Below are 22,541 nucleotides of genomic sequence, written 5' to 3'. Positions count from 1 at the left end.
CGGTATCCTCGTCTGAACCAAGTGGGGCTCATGTATCCCGACGCCGGTCCCCTTCCCCATACCGCCGCTGTATTTCGCCACTTCGACCAGCAATACCTGTTCCTGTCCGTAATTCGGAAAACTAAGCGATGCAGTTTCCGGAGGAGAAACTGCACTTTGCGAACTTACAAAAAGTCCTCCTCATCGCCCGTACAATATGATTTCCGTTTTAGCTGAAGGATTCCCGGTCGAAGCTTTGATTGACACAGGAGCTGCACTTTCTGTTATTCATGCTGATTTGTGCCACCGTTTGCGGAAAGTAACGACACCATATGATGGACCTGAACTTCGTGGAGCAAATGGCGTCCCTCTGCACCCTTCAGCAAAATGTACAGTTCGAGTTGTTATAGACGGTGTCCGCCACCATGTGCAGTTTGCTGTGCTTTCACCGTGTGCGCATTTGATGATTTTAGGATGGGATTTTTTGTCAGCCACTTCAGCGTTAATTTCTTGTGGCGACCGTGTCATCCATATGACAGACAGTGATTTTTTATCTGACATATCTGCACGGCATCATTTCCTCATTGCCGCAGCTGATACTGTATTGCCTCCACAGTGCGAAACACTTATTACCGTTGTTTCCGAACACATCAGTGACGGGGATGTACTCATCGCACCATCTCATCATCATCTTGCACGTGGAATCGCCTTCCCATCAAGTCTTGTACGATTCCGCAGCAGCTCAGCAATAGTAGCTGCCACGAACACTTCCCGTGAAGCCCTCGTGCTGACTAAAGGAACTTCCTTGCCATGCATAGTGGATGCTCACCCTATATCCATGATGGTGCTCACTGCCCCGCTACCTCCGCAACGTGATTCATCGCAAGTCTCTCTTTCCATGCTGTCAAAGACAATCAATCCGAACCTCATGCCACACCAACGACAAGAATTGCCGCAATTGCTTCAAGCCCACCAAGCCATTTTTGATGCCACTTCCCCACCACTGGCACGGACTAGTATTGCACATCACCGCATCCTTACCGAAGGTAACTCAATTGTACGCCGACGACCTTATCGAGTTTCTCTCTCGGAAAGAAAAGTAATTGAAGAAAATGTCAATGACATGCTCCGTCGCGATATTATTCGTCCATCAACAAGCCCATGGACCTCCCCAGTGTCACGAAATCGGCGCACAATTTCATCAAGCCGACACGGCGCGAGGCCAGCGCGGCGTCGCGTGGAAAGCATGTATAGAAAAACCCCCTTCCCCGCGCGGGAGAGCGCGTAGCTTTGTACGCGTTGCAGTCACCCTCTTTCCCCTTGCCCGGGGAGGACGGTGGTTCATCGGCCTGGAATGTGCCAGGCCTTTCGAGAGCTTCTATGGGACCTGGCCAATGACGACGCGCGGCTCAACGGGAGGAGAAGAGGGAGCTATAACCAGCGAAGCTATGTGTGTGCGCGCTAGCTTTGGCGCGTGCTAACAAACAGACGTGGCGCGCCCTATTTAAAGAGACCGCGCCGCTTGATGAGTCAGTCAGTCAGCCAGTCAGTCAGACAGTTCGTCGGTGTTTTGCGACGTATTCGCCTGTGCATCCGCTGGACTCCCGGGGATCACCCGCTGCTGGCAAGCCCACGGACTTTCAAGGGAGCGGCGCTCGTCTCGTATGGCGGCCACATCGTGACTCTTGAGGCGTCGGACTGCAACAGTGCCCAGTGAACAATTTGGTGTTTGTTTATGTACTCTCTCGTGTTTCATCTGTTGGAAAGCCTCTGTGTCATTGAATCATTCTGTAGTTGCATGCTTAGCGTTTGTATTCTGTGAACCTCTCGTCTATGTATTTCAAGTGATCTTGTGTATTCCTTTGTATCGTCTCTTGCTGTGCATAAATTGTGCTTTGTTTGTTACTTCTGACTCGGATCCTTTCTCTGGTTTGAACCGGCGACCGCTGGGAACCAAACGACCACCCCCTTCTGTCACTACAAGGTAGTTGAATTCCGGCTGAGCTTGCCACGCAGGTCGAGGGCATCTCCTTCGCGACCGGAACAACTACCCCCACTCACTCTAAGGGTGTCTGGGAGTGTGCGCACCGTTAAGGGCGCATCGTTAATAATACCCCCTAATTATTAACGGGTGACACCCAGTAGTATTAGTTATAAAAAAGGACGGATCGGTACGATTTTGTGTTGATTATCGCGCACTCAACAAAATTACCCGCAAAGACGTCTACCCGATGCCACGTATTGATGATGCCCTTGACTCTCTCCAAGGTGCCGAATATTTCTCGACATTGGACCTCCGCTCAGGTTATTGGCAAATACCTACGCATGAGGATGACAAAGAAAAAACCGCTTTCGCAACTCCCGACGGACTTTACGAGTTTAATGTTATGCCCTTCGGCCTTTGTAACGCACCCGCAACATTTGAAAGAATGATCGATACTGTACTTCGTGGTCTCAAATGGAGAACATGTTTATGTTACTTGGATGACATTATCTTTTCGTCAACTTTTACTGACCATCTCACGCGCCTGAATGAAGTCCTCACGTGTCTTGCTTCAGCGGGCCTTCAGCTCAACACCAAGAAGTGCCACTTTGCAGAGAAGGAAATTAAAATATTAGGACACCTGGTTAGCCATGACGGCATTCGCCCAGACCCTGAAAAAATAACCGCGGTCTTGAACTTTCCTCGTCCGCAACGGACTACAGATTTGCGCAGTTTCCTCGGCCTGGCGTCCTATTTCCGGCGATTTATAAGACATTTTGCAACTATTGCTGCGCCACTTCATGAACTACTTAAAGCGCGCAGCCCTTTCGTGTGGACTGAACAGTGCAACACTGCTTTTAACGACCTAAAGCACGCCCGCACATCAGATCCAGTTCTTGGCCACTTCAGCGACAGCGCTCCTACCATCCTGCACACTGATGCCAGTGGTCACGGTCTTGGCGCTGTACTTCTGCAGCGCGATGCAACTTCACGTGAGAAAGTGATTGCCTTCGCCAGTCGGACCATGACTCCAGCTGAGAAAAACTACACAATTACCGAGCAGGAATGTCTCGCCGTCGTCTGGGCTGTTCAAAAGTTTCGCCCTTACCTATATGGTCGGCATTTCACAGTTGTGACCGATCACCATGCTCTTTGCTGGTTATCTTCGCTGAAAAATTTGACAGGCAGACTTGGCCGCTGGATTCTACGCCTGCAAGAATACCATTTCGACGTCGCTTACAAATCGGGCCGCCAACACCAAGACGCCGACGCCCTTTCGCGCTGCCCGGTTTCGGAATCAGCCTGCTGTTTTTCACAATGCATTTCCACCTCTGACCACAGCCGATCATCGCTTCCACCGACGCATATTACGGCAGTTTCTTTTGACGACTCTGAGAACAAGCACGCTCTGCGCTCACAGCAATTAGCTGATGCCTACTGTCGGCCCATCATCGACCGCCTTATCGGCGCTTCGAGCCCACCCTACGCTAGGCTTCGCCGACAGCTTCGCAATTTCAAGCTTGAAGATGGCATACTACGCCGCTACGTGTATTATCCTGATGGAACTCGCTGGCTCCCAGTCGTACCGCGTGTGCTTCGCCCACGTATACTAGCGGCTTTCCACGATGACGCTACTGCAGGTCACCTTGGTTTTAACGAAACATACGACCGCTTAAAAAGACGATTCTTTTGGCCTGGCCTGTCTACCACCGTAGCTAAATACGTTGCTTCCTGCCACCTGTGCCAACGTCGCAAGCGGCCGACTTCTTCCCCCGCTGGTCTTCTACAGCCCCTTCCCTGTCCCGCCACACCATTCGACGTAGTCGGCATCGACTTATATGCTCCCCTACCTCTCTCCAATGGTGGTAACCATTGGATTATAACAGCTGTCGACCACCTTACACGCTATGCTGAGACGGCCCCTGTACCGACTGGTTCCGCTGAAGAGGTAGCTAATTTCTTTTTGCGGTCAACTGTATTGCGTCATGGCGCTCCTCGGGTGCTTCTAAGTGACCGCGGGACGGCCTTCTTATCGACAGTCGTATCCGAAGTTCTTCGTGCGTCATCGACCCTCCATAAGACAACCTCAAGCTACCATCCCCAGACTAACGGTCTGACTGAGCGATTTCACCGCACCCTATCGGATATGCTATCCATGTACATCACACCGGATCATCGAAATTGGGATACTGTTCTACCATTCGTCACATTCGCCTATAATACTGCAGTACAGCGGACTACCGGTTACTCCCCATTTTTCCTCGTTTTCGGCCGTCCTCCCACTACAATCCTCGACACTTCCTTCTTCTCTACGCCCGACTACTCCTCATCATTATCAGCCCAGTTCTTATCCCGTGTGGCCAGATGCCGTCATCTTGCCCGCCTCAACACAGAAGCGTGCCAGCAAGACCGCAAGAGTCGCTACGATTCGAAGCATCGCGTCGTCTCTTTTCGTCCTGGTGACGAAGTACTGCTCTATACACCACTGCGCACCCCTGGCCTTAGTGATAAATTTCAGCACCGCTATCTTGGTCCCTACAAGGTAATCAACCAAACTTCCCCAGTAAACTACCAAGTCACACCTGTTGATCCCCCAGCTGACCGACGCCACAGTGGAACTGACATTGTTCATGTATCTCGCTTAAGCCGTTTGTGCGCCGCGGTACATCGGTTGGTTAGGAGCGGCCAGGCTGGCCGCTTCCGCCCCCCCCCCCCCGGGGCAGATTGTGTGAGCTCCCCACGGATCTTCTTTCATTTGTACATACCATGATCTTCTTCTTCCTCTTGTACATACCATCATCATCGTCCCGCGGCGCCGGCTCTGGCGCGCGCTTGGGTTTTCTCCATCAGATTAAACGCTGACACGGCATACCTTGGCTTGCCTTCACGACCTTGCCGTCTGGACCTGGCCTTCTTTCACAATATATATAAATTCTGACCACCTGAGGTTCTTTAACCTGCACTGATATCACACAGCACATGGACGCCTTCCTTTTCGCCTCCGCCGAAAAGCGGCCACCGAGGCCAGGATTCAATCCCGCCTCCTTGGACACAGTAGTCGAGCGCCCTAACCACTGTTCCACCCCGGCGGGGAAAATAATCGCAAAAGTAACTTTAGTTAAGCGCGTGAGATCATGCGAAACTGTCGCCGCATAGTCGCCAAGAGTACTGGAGCCGCTTACCAATCACACAACCCCACTAGCTCATGTTGCAGCAGCGCCGTCCCATGCAGCCACGCGACGCCTCAGGCGAATGCATTAGGAGCGGCGGCACCTGAACACACTACCACATATTCTAGTGGCAGAACAGAACGGCAATAATGCATCACTGAAGGTGGTCGCTATGATGTCGGAAAAAATCGCTCCGAGACAGAGACGCTGCAAACTACGGTGGGTAGATGAGCAGGTTTTCCGAGTGGCAAGTTACACCGAGTAGTTACGTGTGCCTCCGTTTCATGACAACAAGACTGGCGCTGCTGTTTTCAGCCCAGTGCTCGTCGGCGCATCGTCTGCTACTTGTCGTATTCGACCACGTGCTTTGGTAACTCAGTTTTGTTTAATAGAACTGTTTTTGAGACATAGTCACGAAATAGCATCTGAAACTCACACTTTTGCTGTTTGGCAATGAAACAATAAGCACTCGACACAATTACATTTTTTTGCCGTCAGTCGTAGTTCACCTTCAAGTGCCATTGCAACAGGCGCTGCGCGTTTTCTGGGGAGAGTGATCGGAATGAAGGCATAAAAAAGCCTACTTGTCTCGCATCATTCTACAAATCTCGCTGAAAGTCGATGAGAAAAGACCGAAAGTTTAGCGTTTGGCTGTTTTCTTTTCCAACCGTTGAAATGTTGGGAGCATTCTTTAGAGCGCACCGGTGCTGCACCCGCGATCCTTTGTGTGCGAGCGCCATTTTCGCGAACAGTTTACAAATTATCTATTATCGACAGTTAAGGGCTCTGCTTCTTTCGTCTTTAATTGGATTAGGCTCGCGATGACTAATTTCGATGCTGGCTCCTTAATTTTTATTTCTATTTTTTTTCTGGGGTGGCGGCTGAAAAAATGATACTGGCATAGGCTATGGCTGTGGGCAATGAAATTTGGCTTTAAGTGCGTCGGAAGTACTAAAATATTTTACATGTATATCTTTTTGTCCAGTAGCTATGCTTTAAGGGTACCACAGGCATGTTAAGCAAACTTGGTACACTCGTTTCTTCTGATGCGTACTACAGCTTGAAGCAGTACTGAAAACCTGATAGATCTCACAAAATTTTCCTTTAGGTATTACCAGTGATTGTTTCCATCATCTATATGTTAAAACAATGCAAACTCAAAGGAACAGAGTTGCGGGATAAAGAAACACAAATCGGCATATAGCCGTGCGAATATGCATTGAAGTATTGATATGGGACCATCAGAAGTGGAGTAATGTTCATCCGCAGTGAAGTCAACAGGTCGATAACCTGTTTTTCCTTCACGTATGCTGACCCGTCGCGTTTTGAGATGCTTCACCACACGGACGGTGCACCTACGAACGTGCTGGGAAGCATTCATAAAACCGTGACAGGTCCGTTAGCAAACAGGCGCAATTGCAACTATCGCACTGCAAAAAGGGTCGCGAATGCATTGACAATTTTAATCGACATTACCGATAGTGAGGTGTAATCAGCATTGCCTTTATGTGCATTGATGCGACCTAGTACCCAAGTGTAAAAGTAGAATATAAAGCAAAATATCTCAATGGTGTTTTCTCCCAGTGAAATAGGAACCCCGAAACTAAATTTTACCTGCAGGTGGCCAGCTGTACCTGCAAATTTTGTTTTTCATTTCTTCAACGCCATTGTTAAAGTGCTGGGCCCCGTCACTTTATTCACTGGCTCGTGTTTGTCATTGCTCGCGATGCCGGACGTCAGCGTACATTAACCTTTGTTTAACGCGCTTCTTCAATTGTTTATCGTCATGAAGTGTGCTGCGTGTCAGCATGCTATTCCAACTGCACTAGTTAGTACGCTCATGTAGTAATGTCGAAATGCGATATTCGACGTAAAGGGCCATTTAGAGTCTTGGTAACTTCTCAGTGTGTGTGCTTCCTTGTGCTGCGCTGTCTGAAGGATTAATGCTCTGTGTCCAGTTTGAAAGGGTCGGAAGGAGGAGGTCTTGACAGTTCTGTTCAATGCGACTACATGTATCTGCCAAATATACAGCAAAGGCAAACAGCTGCTTACATGATTACGCAGTCGTCCTAAAAGGTAAGCAATGTTCACAGTTTGAGTTAAAAGTACTTGTGCACATTGCGAGGTACGAAAGATGGAGTGACGAAGCATCGCATCGTACTGTTGCAGTATTTGTGTTCATAGGCTATAAATAGCGATGAAGGTGCTTCATTGTGACTGCCGTAAAGGGATCACGCCAACAAAGGGTTGAAGACGCGGTGATTTGTTGCGAAAAGGCGTGATGCAGAAAGGCTGCAGCATGACTATCGATCCGCTCGTTTTTGTATTATGAGGTGCAGAGGATGCGAGGCGTACCAACGAGGCCGAGGTCTTATGAAAAGGTACTCTAATTAGGCATCGTCTGCACATATATCTCACCCGGCGAGGGCGAGAACACATGCCACACACCCACACATACACGCACACACTCGAACAGAGGAGGAGGAGAAAAAAACTTTATTTTATCGATGAATTCGTGGCACGTAAGCCCCTTGGGTCACCGCACGACCCCACTTGCAATCTAAACGTTCATGTCATGTTGATCCATGAAGTATGCGGCCCGGCTGACGGCGATCTTCTGCATGACCGAGTCTGCTAACCGCAGTCCTCCCACTCCTCCCAGGTTTGGAGAGGCAGTGGCCTTGCGGGGGAGGAGACGCCGGGCAGGATAAAAGAATGTGGGTAAAGGTGGCCTTGGAGTGGGAGTACGAAGTGCATGTGGGGGATACCGGCTTAAATTTTGAAAGTAGAACTGGTGTCGGCAGCGTTCGTGTCTGTAGGCGACACCAAATTGACTGTTCTCTGGTAGTGAGGGATAGGTGGGGTGACGGATAGATGAGACGCTAAGCTCGGGAGTTTGCGGTGAACTCAGCAAATGAGCTAGTGCATAAGCTCCTTCGAGATATCCCTCACATGATCCGACTGTGCCTGGTTTCTAGACCCTGGGGCTAAGGAGTCGGTGGCTTCGTTGCCGGGACTTCCCGAGTTGGCAGGCACACAGATGAGCTCAACCCATCGGGGGAGGTGGGGGTGGGAATGTGCATCAGGCGATGCGCCTGAGTATGAACTAGGCCCCTGGCAGAACTTAGAATGGCGGTTCTGGAATTACTAAGTACGTAACTGGCATCTGTATATGGTAGAGCAATAGCTATATTGGTCTCCTCGGCTTCCTCAGGGGTGGTGCCTGAAGGAAGCTCAAAAATTAGGGGGAAATGTGGGGGTTGTGGACAACCGCAGTAGCTCCGTTCTCATCGCAGGCGACATCCACTCACTGCATTGGGCTCATTCCCGTAGCATTTGTGGAGCGCTACCGCACGCGTCTTCCTGCGACCTTGGCCATGGTGGGAGTCCATGTTCCTCGGTAGTGGTTTGGCATAGATTTAAGTGTAAATGTGGGTAGGGAGTGTTCTTAGTGACGCATTTTTTACGGGAATAGTGATGCCTAGCTGACTGAGTATGGGTTGTCCTGTAATTGTACCGGCTAACCTGAGGTATTGTTCTTGTAAGTGGGCCTCACGAAGTTCATGCATTGTGTTATGGACTTTGAGTCCGAGCAGTCTCTAGTTGCTAGTGTTTTCGGTAATTTAAGTGCTGTCTTTGTTGCTTGCCGAATTAAGGTGTCTATTAGCTGGATCTCACTGGATGATAGTTTGTGGTATGGCGTAGTATAAAGGATTCGGTTGAGCGTATAGGGGTACAATTACGCGTAGCATGCCCGCCTCTCGGAGCCCATGTGCGCGTGCTGTCGCTAATTTATGAGTTGCGTTGTGTTTGCAATAGCCTTTTTGAGCCGTTTAATTGTGTCTACATTTGTTCCATCCTGTTTCAGGTATAGTCTTAGAATGTGGAAGGTATGGACCTGTGGCACCTGTCTTCCCTGAATTCTAATTTATATGAGGCAATGGTAGGTACGGTCCTTTAGGGGGTATGATTTGTAATTCTGACTTTTCTGGTGAGCACTCTAGTATGATTGTTTCGGTGAGCTCAGTAACCGTATCTGCTGCCGTTTGTAGCCTGTCTTCGATTTGACCGTCTGATCCGTATGTTGTCCAGAGTGTGATGTCATCGACATATACGGTGTGATCGAGGTGAGGGATTTTCTGTACTGTGATTAAGTGGATAAGGATGATGGTGAACAGAAAGAGCGAAAGAACGGAGCCTTGCGGCATGCCCACGTTGGTAAGTGTGTACGGTGAGGTATGGTGATTGTCGATGTGAAGTATGGCTGTCCTGTGCTGGAGGAAGGCTCTTACGTAGTTGTAGACCCTAGGACCAGTTTGAAAGTTGGTGAGTGCCTGTAGGATTGCTGTATATTGTGCATTATCAAAAGCTTTTTTTTATATCTATAGCTAGTATCGCCTTAGTGTGAGTCGGTATATGCAGGTCAAGGACTGTTGATGTTAGCTGCAGCATAGCGTCCTGCGTAGATAGACGGGGCCTGAAACCGACCATGAGGTGAGGGTATTGGTCCGTTTCATCCATGTATGCAGTTAGCCGAGCTAGTAAAACCTGTTCAAATAGTATTCCTAAGTTGGAAGTGAGCGATATTAGGCGCATATTAGCCGGAGAAATTGGTTTGTTTGGTTTTTGTATTAGGATTACTTTCCCCGTGTGTCCTTTCCGCTGCTAGTGTGTCTTCTTCCCAGTGTTTATTTAGAGGTACATTAGTTGCTCTATCATCTAGAGTTCTTAGCGCTGCATTTGAAATCTGGTCTTCGTCAGGCGTTGTGTTCTTGAGCTTGTGAAGTGCTGCCAGCGTTTCTGATGTCGTTATTGCGCTCCATGGTTTTCAATTTATGTGGACAGATCATTAATGTTCTGCTTAAGTTTGTGGTTGTGCTTCTGTGTGGCATATTGTTTAGTTAAGTTACGGTGGGCTTCGAGTAAATGGGCCATTCTGACATCTAACATAGGCACCTATTTCTTGTATCAAAGATCTGTGTATTATTCTCCTGGTCATGTGGTCTTCAGCAGAGGTGTTTTGATGCTGTTGGAATTTTTCTCAGTTACCGAACGATGCTTATAACAGGAACAACTTGGCTATAGTGCTCTAGAAGCAGGTTACTCCTTGTCGTTAGAGATCACAGCAGCGAGTGTCACAGCAGACGCATATGTTGTCACTAGAGTTGAGGCGGCAGAGTTGAAATGACCAAGCATGGGGCTATTATTAATGCTTTTTGAAGAGTCTTAAATGCAAAATCACAAGTTGCAGTCCATTTGGAGGTTCCATTTCTGACAATTACCTGAAGTGGTGCTGAAACCTCTTCCACTGCTCAGCTGCCTTCATAGTTTGGTGGCTCGGCTGTCTTTTAATCGGCACCGTTGTCTTGAAGTGTTATTCCATGGCATGCCAGTGAAAGCCAAGGCGGCATATTCACATGCTCGAGCTGTAAGCCTCCAATGACGAAGTGCGTTGGAGTAAACGGAGACCAGGGCATTGTGTGCGGCAATGCGGCATTCGACATTCTCGGGAACACTTTTTCATTACAGACCAAGATAGTGTTTGTGCTCGACTGGTGGACTTCTGTTGGCTTGGGTGGCTTTCCGACGAGTTCGGCACGGATAGCTTCAAACCAGTCCTTACCGAGGATAAGAGGTAGCTAGTTACGTGGGAGTAGAGTCACGTCTACCACCGTGGAAATAGTTCGATGGAGATGCACGTAGACATCACTTTACCACCACCGACGACGCAGATGGATGGCTTCATCCAATCCGACAATGCAGATGATGTGACAAGGTCTTGGTACATACTTATGATTTTCCTACTTTAGTTGGCCCTTGAACTTTTTTTTTTTGCCGTGGCAGGAGTGGTTCACTGTCCTGTGATTATTTTTATTTATCCTTCTCCCCCTTTGCGGAAAGCTTTTAGGAATTGTTCTCCTGCAGATATATTCCTTATCAGGACCCTTTGGAATGCCTGCACCTTTTCAAGTAAGGTGTGTCTGCCCCGAACATGCTTTAGGTGCTTATTATTCATTCACCCCTTATTGTAGTTTTTCCTGGTACTGCGGCTTTTATTTCTTTTTTAGGCCACAGGATCACCGGTTGCAGGCTGATAAATACGTACGGCAGAAATATTCATTTTTATTTTTTTTTTTTCACTTCTTGACCTACTTTCTTCTCACCCACGCTACCCATTCTCAGCTTTTCTTCTTGGTAGCAAGAGCTTATTTGAACTCCTGCCAGTGATCGCTCTGCCCAGACCAAGACGAGTTCACTTGTCGAAACGTTGGCTGAGCCTGCGAACTGAGGCTTCCCCCTCCCCCCCCCCCCCCCCCCCTTAACCCTTGTTCAGTACTCTTTCATAACGTGTAGCCATCTTCCTCTCATTCTACCAAGACCCTGGGACAGTATTGTTAACTTGGAGCCGCTTTCTGCGAAGGCAGCAACTTTTCCGACAATTGAAACATGACCTGCTATCACGGCACACTGCACAAGTGATCCTTCGATGCAAGAAATGATAGAAATATGGATCGTGGCGTTGCCCGACGGTTGGCGAGGCGCCCTGGATGCCATGAACGTGGCAGACAGGTGTCCTGGTTGACAGCACTTGAAGCATATAGCCTTGCTAATGCCGCCTCCAGGGCGGCAGTTATGGGCACCATGCTTAGAGGAGATAGTATTGTACCAAGCATCTCGCTAGTCTGGCGGAACCCGAGTGTCACGAAATCGGCGCCCATTTTCATCAAGCCGGTACAGCGCTAGGCGCGCGCGGCGTCGCGTGGAGAGCATGGAGAGAAAAGCCCTTCCCCGCGCGGAAGAGCGCGTAGCTTTGTACGCGTTGCCGTCACCCTCTTTCCCATTGCCCGGGGAGGACGGTGGTTCATCGGACTGGAATCAGCCAGAAATCTCCAGTATGTTCTATGGGACCTGGCCAATGACGACGCGCGGCTCGACTGGAGGAGAAGAGGGAGCTATAACCAGCGAAGTTATGTGTGTGTGCGCACTAGCTTTGACGCGTGCTAACAAACCGACGCGGCGCGCCCTATTTAAAGAGACCGCGCCGCTTGATGAGTCAGTCAGCCAGTCAGTCAGTTCGTCCGTGTTTTGCGACGTATTCGCCTGTGCTTCGGCTGGACTCCCGGGGATCACCCGCTGCTGGCCAGCCCACGGACTTTCAAGGGAGCGGCGCTCGTCTCGTATGGCGGCCACATCGTGACTCTTGAGGCGTCGGACTGCAACAGTGCCCGCAACAGTGCCCGGTGAACAATTTGGTGTTTGTTTACGTACTCTCTCGTGTTTCATCTGTTGTAAAGCCTCTACGTTATTGGATACCTGTGTAATTGCATGCTTAGCGTTTGTATTCTGTGAACCTCTCGTCTATGTATTTCAAGTGATCTTGTGTATTCCTTTGTATCGTCTCTTGCTGTGCATAAATTGTGTTTTGTTTGTTACTTCTGACTCCGATCCTTTCTCTGGTTTGAACTGGCGACCGCTGGGCACCAAACGACCACCCCCTTCTGTCACCACAAGGTAGTTGAATTCCGGCTGAGCTTGCCACGCAGGTCGAGGGCATCTCCTTTGCGACCGGAACAGCTACCCCCACTCACTCAAAGGGTGTCTGGGAGTGTGCGCACCGTTAAGGGCGCATCGTTAATAATACCCCCTTAATTATTAACGGGTGACACCGAGCAACCACAAATATCTTTCAGACAGACGACAGAGATGCGTTTCGGATGTTCCGGACGTCCGCTGAATCTACGCGAACAGCCGGCGAGTGTCCGACAGGAGTCCAAAGGTATACATACGTTCGTCTCGCCGGTCCCGTGTGGACATCCATCTCCGGATCTTTCTCTGATAATTGCATATATCGCACATGCATGCTTTTTTCGCGCCTGCGCTGGAGTATGCAATAAAACAATTTAATGTAGATCAAGCATACTTTATTACGATAAATGCACATTAGCACTGCACTGGGACATTATAAAATGCATGAAATCTGAGTTCAAATATGGGAGAAGCTTGAGTGCGCATCCACCTTCCTATTTATATACTGGAGTGGCAGAAAACGACCTTCTGGAAAACAAAAACAAAGAATGCTTAGTCTTTAAGCCTAAACCAAAATTCAGTGGACACCGAAATATTCACAAACGATCCGTAAACTTGTCATGTACTCACTGTACTGGTACATGCATGTATCACAGCTAATGCATGTAAACAGGTGTTTCAAAGCATATTCGTAATTTCTCAATGCACCTATGAGGCCTCTGTGAATGGGTATACAGAAGATACAAATGAGTGAAGTTTTCTCATTTTACCAGGCTAGTACAAAACAAAAGAGTCATTTTCGAGCAATTCTCCACTTAATATTAAATAGCACAACTTGGGCAGTCTTTCCAAAACAGTATTTTGTTATTGCACTTTGAAAACAGAATGTGTGCCTAAGGGGCAAATAGTGGTTGTGGTGCTTTATGCTCTGTCACATAAACCCCCACTTTCAACCTGCGTGACCACCCTGCGTCGCGATGCTATAGGAGGTGTTACTGTTCAGCGTAAAGTACATGCGCAATTTGGTGAATGCCGTCGAAATTAAACCGCGGCGGTGGTCACGCAGAATAAACAGAGTTACATTCGTGATGAAGCAGAAAGCGCCATGTCGCCGAGCTGCGCCGCCGAATCGCCGTAACGGCGTAGCATCGCACGGGCCGCCGAAAAGTCAAGCTTCACGAATCACAACATAGAGGTGGGTCCGCCAGACGCTCCAAAGCCTCTAGCTCTCTGCCGAGCATCTATTGACAGATTTGCACTGGCTTGTAGTTTTAACTAGGGGGCCTTGATAGCCGATGCACTCCAGCTTAACCAATTCAGACACCGCTCGCTTGCGTTGTTTTAATTTTGGTGCACCTGTAAGCATATTCCTTAAGCAAAGGCATGGCGACCTACGATTTAGGAGCACGCACATGAGTTAATGACGCAAAAACATCAAATTCTGTACACAATTCAGTATACAAAATAAAAAAATGCTGCAATGTGGTTGCGAAAACACAAAAGCAGATTCCGACATGTCTGTTTTGTCCTGCTTGATAATCACTGCATTTTCAGTGACCACCGCGCCGCAGTTTTTTGAAAATGAAAAGAAATTAGAGATATCTTAAGCACACCTGCAAACTGAAGACAGCTGCTGTGGTTTCGAACAGGCAAAAAACGATGATATTCTAACACAGGATGCCCAAAGGCAGTTTCTTCTCTCTCAAACGCTACGTCAAAAAAGCCGCCCTAACCAACGTTACTAAACTGCGCTCACCCTTTTTTTGCTTGGCTACGTACCAAACTTGACTTGTATCGAAACATGAAACGAAATATAAACTGGCTAGATGTAGACGAGAATAAAATTTTTTTTTTGTATAGCTAGAGAGGTTTGAAACAACTGCCCCAAGGCTTCAGATGCAGAACCTAAATATTTTTTCATTGCCTTTAAATGAACTCCATTCAAACAGCTTTTTAGGAAGAGTAAAATGCGCCAAAAATATAATATGCAATCTAGTCTTCACTGCCACCAACCCATTGAAGAGACAGTGGCATAATATAGAAAAATACTCAAACGTGCTCCAGAAATTCTTTCGAGCGCAAAAAAGGCGTGCATTCATTCATACTACGCCTGCGAATATCCTCGCTCGTACATCCTCTGAACGTACACGATGCGGACATACGAAAGTGAATATACTTTGTACATCCAGCGCATGTACGGATACGAATTAACGAAACCGGATTGTGTATGTACGTACGACGGAAGTCCGTTTTCGGCGAAGGATGTTAGGATCTAGCACGGAGGTCCGGTGAACATCGATGGTTGCTTAGGAAGGGCTGAAATGCATTGTGGTCGATCTGTTCTGTTTTAAGTTATCTGGGGATTTGTACTCTCTGGGCTGCGTAGAGGGGCTGGCGCTCTGGGCGCTGAGAACTTGACACTCGAATGTGAGTCGAATTGATGAATGATTTATGGTTTGGTAAAGTTGTGTGACAATATCCATGTACGTGGCGACTGCTGTTGGGCGTTGGGCTGCAATAGTGTTGGCTATAGGTTCGCGTCGGCAATTACTTGCAGAGCGCATTCTATGCGCTGATGGTCGCTGACGGCTACTGGAAATCCAGAAATGAACTTGAACTTAACCAGCAAGTAGTTCACGAGGCCCTCTCCGTGTGATTACACGCGACAAGTAAGTGACTGCTGCCACTATAACGAGGTGAGCTTCTCGCTGAACTGATCGAGAAAGGCTTGCCTGAAGGTTATCCATGCAGGGCATTGACGGCCGATGACGGCTTTCCAGTCAGCCTTGGCTCTGCGCAGTTCCCCATGGGCGACAGCGAGAAATGACGAAGGCTCCCACTGAAGATGCTGTCGTCAGCACTGAATGTCGGAAGCGATGCGGATAGGTCTGAAAGATTTGTAACCTGAACTCAGGCTACGGGGCGTTGAGACACTTGAAGGAGCTGTTGTACTAAGCCCGCAAGAAACACTGTGCTGTGAGTTGAATCGAGACTCTGTGAAGGCAGTGCATGGTCAGGGCGCTAGGTGGATGCTATGGAGTCTGGGGAATGCGCGCAGGCGGTGTTATTGTGCAGTTTTGGCAATACCGGTGAGGAGGCGATTTGCGAGTAATATTCTCTCCTTCCACATGTTAGCATCAAGGTTTCCTCTGAAAAGCCGGCGAGGTCCTCCGGCGTAGCTTCGCTCCAGTTTAGGAGGGGCATAACGGTCGACAGAGTAGAGCACGGGGAGAAACGAACACAGATCGGCGCAGAAACGCAAGGTGAGCTTGGCAAACAGTTCAGGCAGGCTGGGCGAGGTGCTCCATCATGCAGGTAGGCATCACACAGGCCGGCGTAGCAAGGCAAAGAGGCGAGCTGCTTCAGGCGAAGTAGACGAAAGGCTTCATGGGGCAGTTACAAGTACAGCACCATCGGAGAAGCTAGCTGGGCAAACAATTCGGCGGATTACTTCACCGTGCGGGCAGCTATCGACATTCCTGCATGGTCTATGATCGACTGCGCCAAACGTGAGGTGCGGGGGGCGCGATGCGCACCAGTGGGGCCGAGGTCTTATGAAAATGTACTTTAATTAGGCATCTTACACACGCTCAGAGGAACCACTTAGCTTCGACTACCTGAACACGTGAGTTATCTACCAACAGAATGAGCTGCAACATTCAGGCCTAGATGGTTGCCGAAAAGATAGATGGCGCAACCTGACTGGCACGAGCGAAGGACTGCAGTCTTCAGAGTATTAAAAAAAATATTGCTGTCATGTGTGTGCAAGGCTTTTTGTAATTTCAGTTTAAGCAGGATGCAGATCATGCCTTTTTTAATTGTAAAGCGCTAAGGTCAGCGCTAATTTACCCACGTCTTTGATGTAGTTCTACTCATTTCGGCTCGTGCTAGTTCCGTATACTTGTATGTGTGTTCGTTTACGTATGTTCATGTACGCTCGTGCCAGTTCGAAATTTATAGTTCGTGATGAAGATAAATGAAGTATTTTTGCAGAAGTCGAGCGCCCCAACCACTGCACCACCGCTGCGGTCTTTTCTAGATATATCTGTCCGAATGTGATCAAGACTGTAAAAAAGCGGGAATTTTGCGGGATTCCAGCCCATTCAGTGGAAAAGATTAGCCAGTGCTGAGAGGCCCAATTTAAAATGACGGCCTGGTAAATGCGATGGGAGGCGATCCAATTCACTTTATAATTCGCGCCATTAGAATATGCAGATGTAACGTCATTCAAAGTCTCAAAATTGGCTTGCCTTCCAGGTCCTAGGGACGCTGAGTGTGCCCATATGAGCCAACATGTCTTACATATGAGCGCTTGTTAGTCTTCGCTACCACAATATGCCTACGTTAGACAGTATCTATACAATACCGAGCTTTCCAGTTTTGCCACCGTGCTGCGGATGGCGTAAGGCGCTACGCTGCATTGGGTGGCCGAGTGTTTTTCGTCTGTCTGCCGTTGTTTTGGCCGCGCTTTCAATTAGGTGAAATTCCAAGCGCTCTCGGACTATCCGTGTCACAGCGGCAGCAGCCGAAAAATGCAAATAGTAGAAGCATAAAAACACAAAATTGATATCCAGTGTTTCTAATATCTCCCTCTTTTTCGGTTCTTATGCTTTTAAACTTGTGCTGTTGTGCTGTCGCCCAGCACTGAAGATGGAGCCCGAGGCAAAGCGGTCATTACATGTGCGTCACGCACTGTTACCTAGATACGAAAGGGGATTTTAAAGCAGCAGGGATACCAAACTTTGGCCGTGTGCTTTTTAGGGGGAGGGTTTGGCGCAACAGGTACTGTGCACAGATTACAGCATGGATTTAACTAATATAAAAAATTGTTATGTTCTGAACATTCCCTAATGTTTCCGGTTCCGTTTCTACAGCTACACGTCGTCAACTTTGTCAGAGAGGACTTCAGACTGTTAACTAAGCTGAGGAATACAACTATTACTGTGTCCTTTGTAATCGAGAGTACGTGCAAGCGTGAAATGGGTTTATCATAGTTATAGCAAAACGAACAGCGCGCCTAGGCGCCTGTCGCTTCGTTTTCTTGTCGTGCATAACAAGCGGTGACATGCAATGCCGATAGATAGCGCCACAACACCAACGCGAACAGGGTGCTTCGATGACCGCAGCGCTGGCATCGAGACTCATATACGACAACGTAAACAGGGAACTCCTGCGGACACTACTAAAAGATCAAGATTTCGGTCATGAGATAACTGGTTCCCTACAAGAAATATACCACAATAATAAAGTAAATATTGCATGATAAGGAATAAAAAGTACGGAATTTGTCCCCGGTATGCAAAGGATTAAAACAAGGTTGTCGTCAGTCAACATTGCTCTTCAAGCTTCACATAATAAATATGGAAATAAGGATACAAGGAAGCAATTTAGGACTTAATCGGTCGTATAATTTAGGCGGAAAGGTCGCATATCAGCGGCTCCAAGGATTATTGTATGCTGACAATATTTTTCGATAGCGTACGTATATAGCATAGATGCACCGGTGATTTTTCCTTCTTAACTCGTACTCCGCCCCCGGATGCATCAGGTAGCAAATCCCGCTCGGCTCTGAGTTTTTTTCTTATTTCGTATTATTTCTTATTTTATTATTTATTCTTATCCCCCCACCCCTATCCGGCTTAAGAGAAGAGGTGTGAGGGGAAAGGAAGAAGGCGCCGCGGTCTCTTGCCTTCTCAGCCCCCCGCCTTCTTCTCTGCAGTCTTTGGCCATCCAATTGTATTGCTTTAGCGGTTATGCCATGATTATGGCCCTCATGACGCTCAGGTTTGGAAATGTCAATTTAAACAACCATTTGCAAATTACCGGCCTACTCTAAAGGATTCGCACGCGGTACGCGTATTTCACGTTAAGGGATATTTCCTGTACACAATGCAAATATGCCACAAGTATATTACGAACCCTATTTCAAGGATTCTCCAAACTTGTAAAGTGAAGCCCTTCAGGCGAAGCTTAAGTGTACCGCGAGTTTTTGTCAAATTGATTGGAAATGTTTGCTCGGATTACACGGGCTGAGCACAGAGACTGGATGAACCCTTCTCAAATTTTACCCGTGTTATGTGTTCGTCAAGCCACACCTAAACAAAGAAAAAAAAATGCAGCTTCTGGTACTCATGTATCTCCAGAAATAATGGCAGTAATATATGCTTCGAATCGCGTCAGTGCGCATCAGGTTTCACTACCGATTTTTACGACATTTCACTAGTTGTAGAAAAATAGTAAACAACACTGAAAGCAGCTTTGTCTACACCGACTCAGCGTATTTACAGTGCTACGCCCCAGTAATACAACATGACACATGGTAAGAGACATGATAGTATACGTACATAAACGTTATAACAGCCTAAAAACAATGAATTTAAAATAAAATTTGCTTATGCCTGCTCCTGGATACCACTCGAGAATATAGTATCGAATGCCCTTCAAGGTGGTCTTGAGCCCATACATCGACATGTTTTCATTACATCGCGGTTAATCCCGCACAGTTATGTGGAGTTGAATGGCAGACGCGTCTACAAAATTGGAATAACAGTGGCGTCATGAGTGAGAATTGGCCGCTGCAACTGGCTGAAGACCCTCTCTTGAGGGGCCCTTGCCACTGCTTCGTTTATTAGGCGACAGAGTATGCAGATTGTTTCATCTGAAAGGTGTCGCCGTAAGCTAAATCAACAACACAAAAAATTTCGCATCATTTCAGGCATGTCCAAAAAGTGCCCACGGGATTTTGCCCCACAACTGTGACGCAACCATTTTTTGTGCAGCGTTTTGGTTGTGCCATGCCATTATGCTTTCGATTTGCATCCTTCTGCTAGCCGCACCGCCGCGGTGGCGCAGTGGCTAGGGCGCTCGACTGCTATGCGCAAGGACGCGGGATCGAATGTAAGCCACAGCAGCTGCTTTTCGATGGAGACAAAACGCAAGGCGCCCGTGTGCAGTGCGATGTCAGTACACGTCAAAGGACCTCAGGTCCGGAGCTCTGCACTACCGCGTCTCTAATAGCTTCAGTCATTTTTGGACGTTAACTCCTATAAACCAAACCGTCTGCTATAAATTTATTTCGAGGTTAGTTTGCAATAGGGATCTGATCCGATGGCTTATGTATCTCCAAATGTATGCCGTTATTTTCTACGCACCTATGCTTTCATGGAAGAAAATAGAAATAGAAGGATGATGGTGGTGGTAATGGAGAGGGGAATGGTAATGTACATTAAGTGTAGGTGCCCACCGAGAACTGAGACAGATACTGAATCTTTCCTTTTCCCCCGAAACCAAACAACTAAATATGTTTAAAACCTTGTACAAATCTGTGCCAATATCCGAATGCCAGATCACCAAATCGACAAGCAAAACAATGCCAAACAGCTCGTGGTTCCGCCCTAAATAACAACGCATGCGCAGTCTGGTCCACCGTATAACATGGGCTAACCACGGTTTCTCGTAAGCGCGGTTGCGCTAACTGTGGTTAGTACCGCAGTTACATGGCTGACTTAACCACGGTTAAGTTTATCGTAGTTAAAACTAGCTATAGTTGTGCGCAATTACACGACAATCTAGTTGCAGTTACGCTGGTAACCATGATTAATGTAAACTGAGGTTGGCCACCCCAGTCAAGCCGGGTGCACCGGCAAAACAGCTGCCGCCACGTTGGTTAAGCTCAGCATCGAGACGAGCGAGGCGTCCTCCAAGAAGCGTATCAACTGGTCTGTTTCTGCTACAGAGGCATTGATACGCGTCTTGGAGGATAACCTTAGCGCAATGCGCTCAAGAACGCGAAATGCGCGCATATATGGCGCGATGGCGGAGCTATTTAGCGCGCGCTTCCCAGCTGCCGATGGGTCACAAAACAGGCGTGGAAATAGCTTGAGAACCTGAACAAGTAGTACCGGTAAGCACAAAACGTTTTACCTTTTTAAATATTAATTTGTTTGCAAGCTATTTTGGCTATGTGTGTATACGAGCGTGTCGTGCCGTATCTAAACATACCATGACGAGCGGCGACCGCCAGCGTACCGGAGCCTGGCCCGGTTGAGTTCCAACCTTCACATTGCTGAACACATAATTTAGCACGAGTTGCGTATGATTTGTGGTACGAGAAATATGGGAGAGGCCTTTGCCCTGCAGTGGGTATAATCAGGCTGGTGATGATGATGATGATGATGATGATGTGGTACGTGGCGCGTTGTGTTCCTGAGCTAACTTTGTTGAGCTGAGCACATATTTGTCTTTTGCACTGCGTACATTTTAAATTTTCTTCGAAAGGATGCTATGTATAGATTCGTACTGGACCAAATGACTGGCGCTACATGTGGGCGCGAATTGTTATTTCGACACCGTTGCAATTCATAGCTAGACGTGTAACGTGCTTATTTAAGTGCTTTCGTTTTACAGAAATTAACCTATTGCATGGCTACTGCAAAGTATTCGCTAAAATCAAATAGACATGGTAATACAGCTGCTTGCCGAGCCGTACAACACTATTAGCTGAATGTGTTGACTAGCCCACTTTCATTTCCTCACTTTTCTCACTTAAGCATAATGCAGACGTGATCTCCCCCTACCCAGTAAAGGTTCCAGCAAGTTGTATACGCCTGGTTTTGACCTTTTAATGTAATTGTACCGTGTTATGTATGTGAAGATGCATGATTTCAAGGCGTAAAAATATTTCTATAGGAAGCTGAGGAGAACTGAATCTGCCACTCTCTGTAAGGGAATTGTGTGGAAGTATTACCGACTACTGCACTCATTTCTTGGAGCACTGACAGGGAATAACAGCAGCCTGGTGCAGGAGAACATAAGGTAACCTATTTTCGCCTTTAAAGCACAGCTCAACCTGATAGCAGTGCGCTGAAAGCTATGTGCCTGCTTTCCATTCATTAGTGCAGACTTAAAATACAATGCAGTGCTTCAGAAATAGAGCGTTGAAAGCAATGTCATGCAATAAAACATAACTGACTTTTTCATGTGTGTTGTTGCGTCGCATCATGGCTTACTAATGTATAATAATGCCATGTTGCTGTCCGTCTATAGGCTGTGTTAAAGAACTAGACAACACAAATAACAGACAACTCAACTTCAAAAACGACATTAAAGCTTGCGTGTTTGATTAAAAGGAACACAGCAAACATGCTCAAAATAGATGCTCATATAACAAACCACACACCTCCGAGAAAACGTGAAAGAAATGGCACTAGTTTAAAATGCAACACAAACACCGAATGCGAAAGTGACAACCCACCAGGAGATAAGGGAGACTTTATGCATAGCTCTGTAAGTGCTGCAAACAGCCTGCTCATAACATTGTTTTTGGGCTTCAGCGTCATCACATTCAACACAGTATAGACACAATGTGCAGTGCAAATGAAAAAGGTGATGGCTTAGATTCTTGCACTAAGGCTTCATGGCTGGTGTCTGAGAAAAAATATTGCAGTACAAGAAATGCACTGCAGTGATTGAAATGTGCAACACCCAATACAGGGGATCAGAAATATGCCCACATGCCTGACGTGTACAGCAGCAGACCAAATTGCTGTGATCTGGCCATCATAGCTAACCAAAGTGCAGAAGCATGGACAATGGAGAAAGTAGCGATACAACAGGTGCTTCCTGCATCTTTTGTTCGTGTTTCGAAGCTCTTTTTAGCGGTGTATTACTGCTTCGTTGCTTAGATATCTGCATTGAATCAGGTACTCAGAGTTTGTCTTGTATTACATGTCCACGGCATTTTATCTCGAGTGTAAAAATGACTGTGTTCCAGCACAAAAAATTCCTCACGCTTAAATATCAATACAGGAAATACACAGCAGTGAAAGAGGCAATGTTCATGTTGCATGTTGCAGACAAAGAAGCTTCTTTTAGTCTTGTTA

Source organism: Amblyomma maculatum, chromosome 7 (genome assembly GCF_055883805.1).
Source record: "Amblyomma maculatum isolate TAMU_Amacu chromosome 7, ASM5588380v1, whole genome shotgun sequence".
Lineage (NCBI taxonomy): Eukaryota > Metazoa > Arthropoda > Arachnida > Ixodida > Ixodidae > Amblyomma > Amblyomma maculatum.
Note: the sequence above shows the minus strand (reverse complement) of the source record.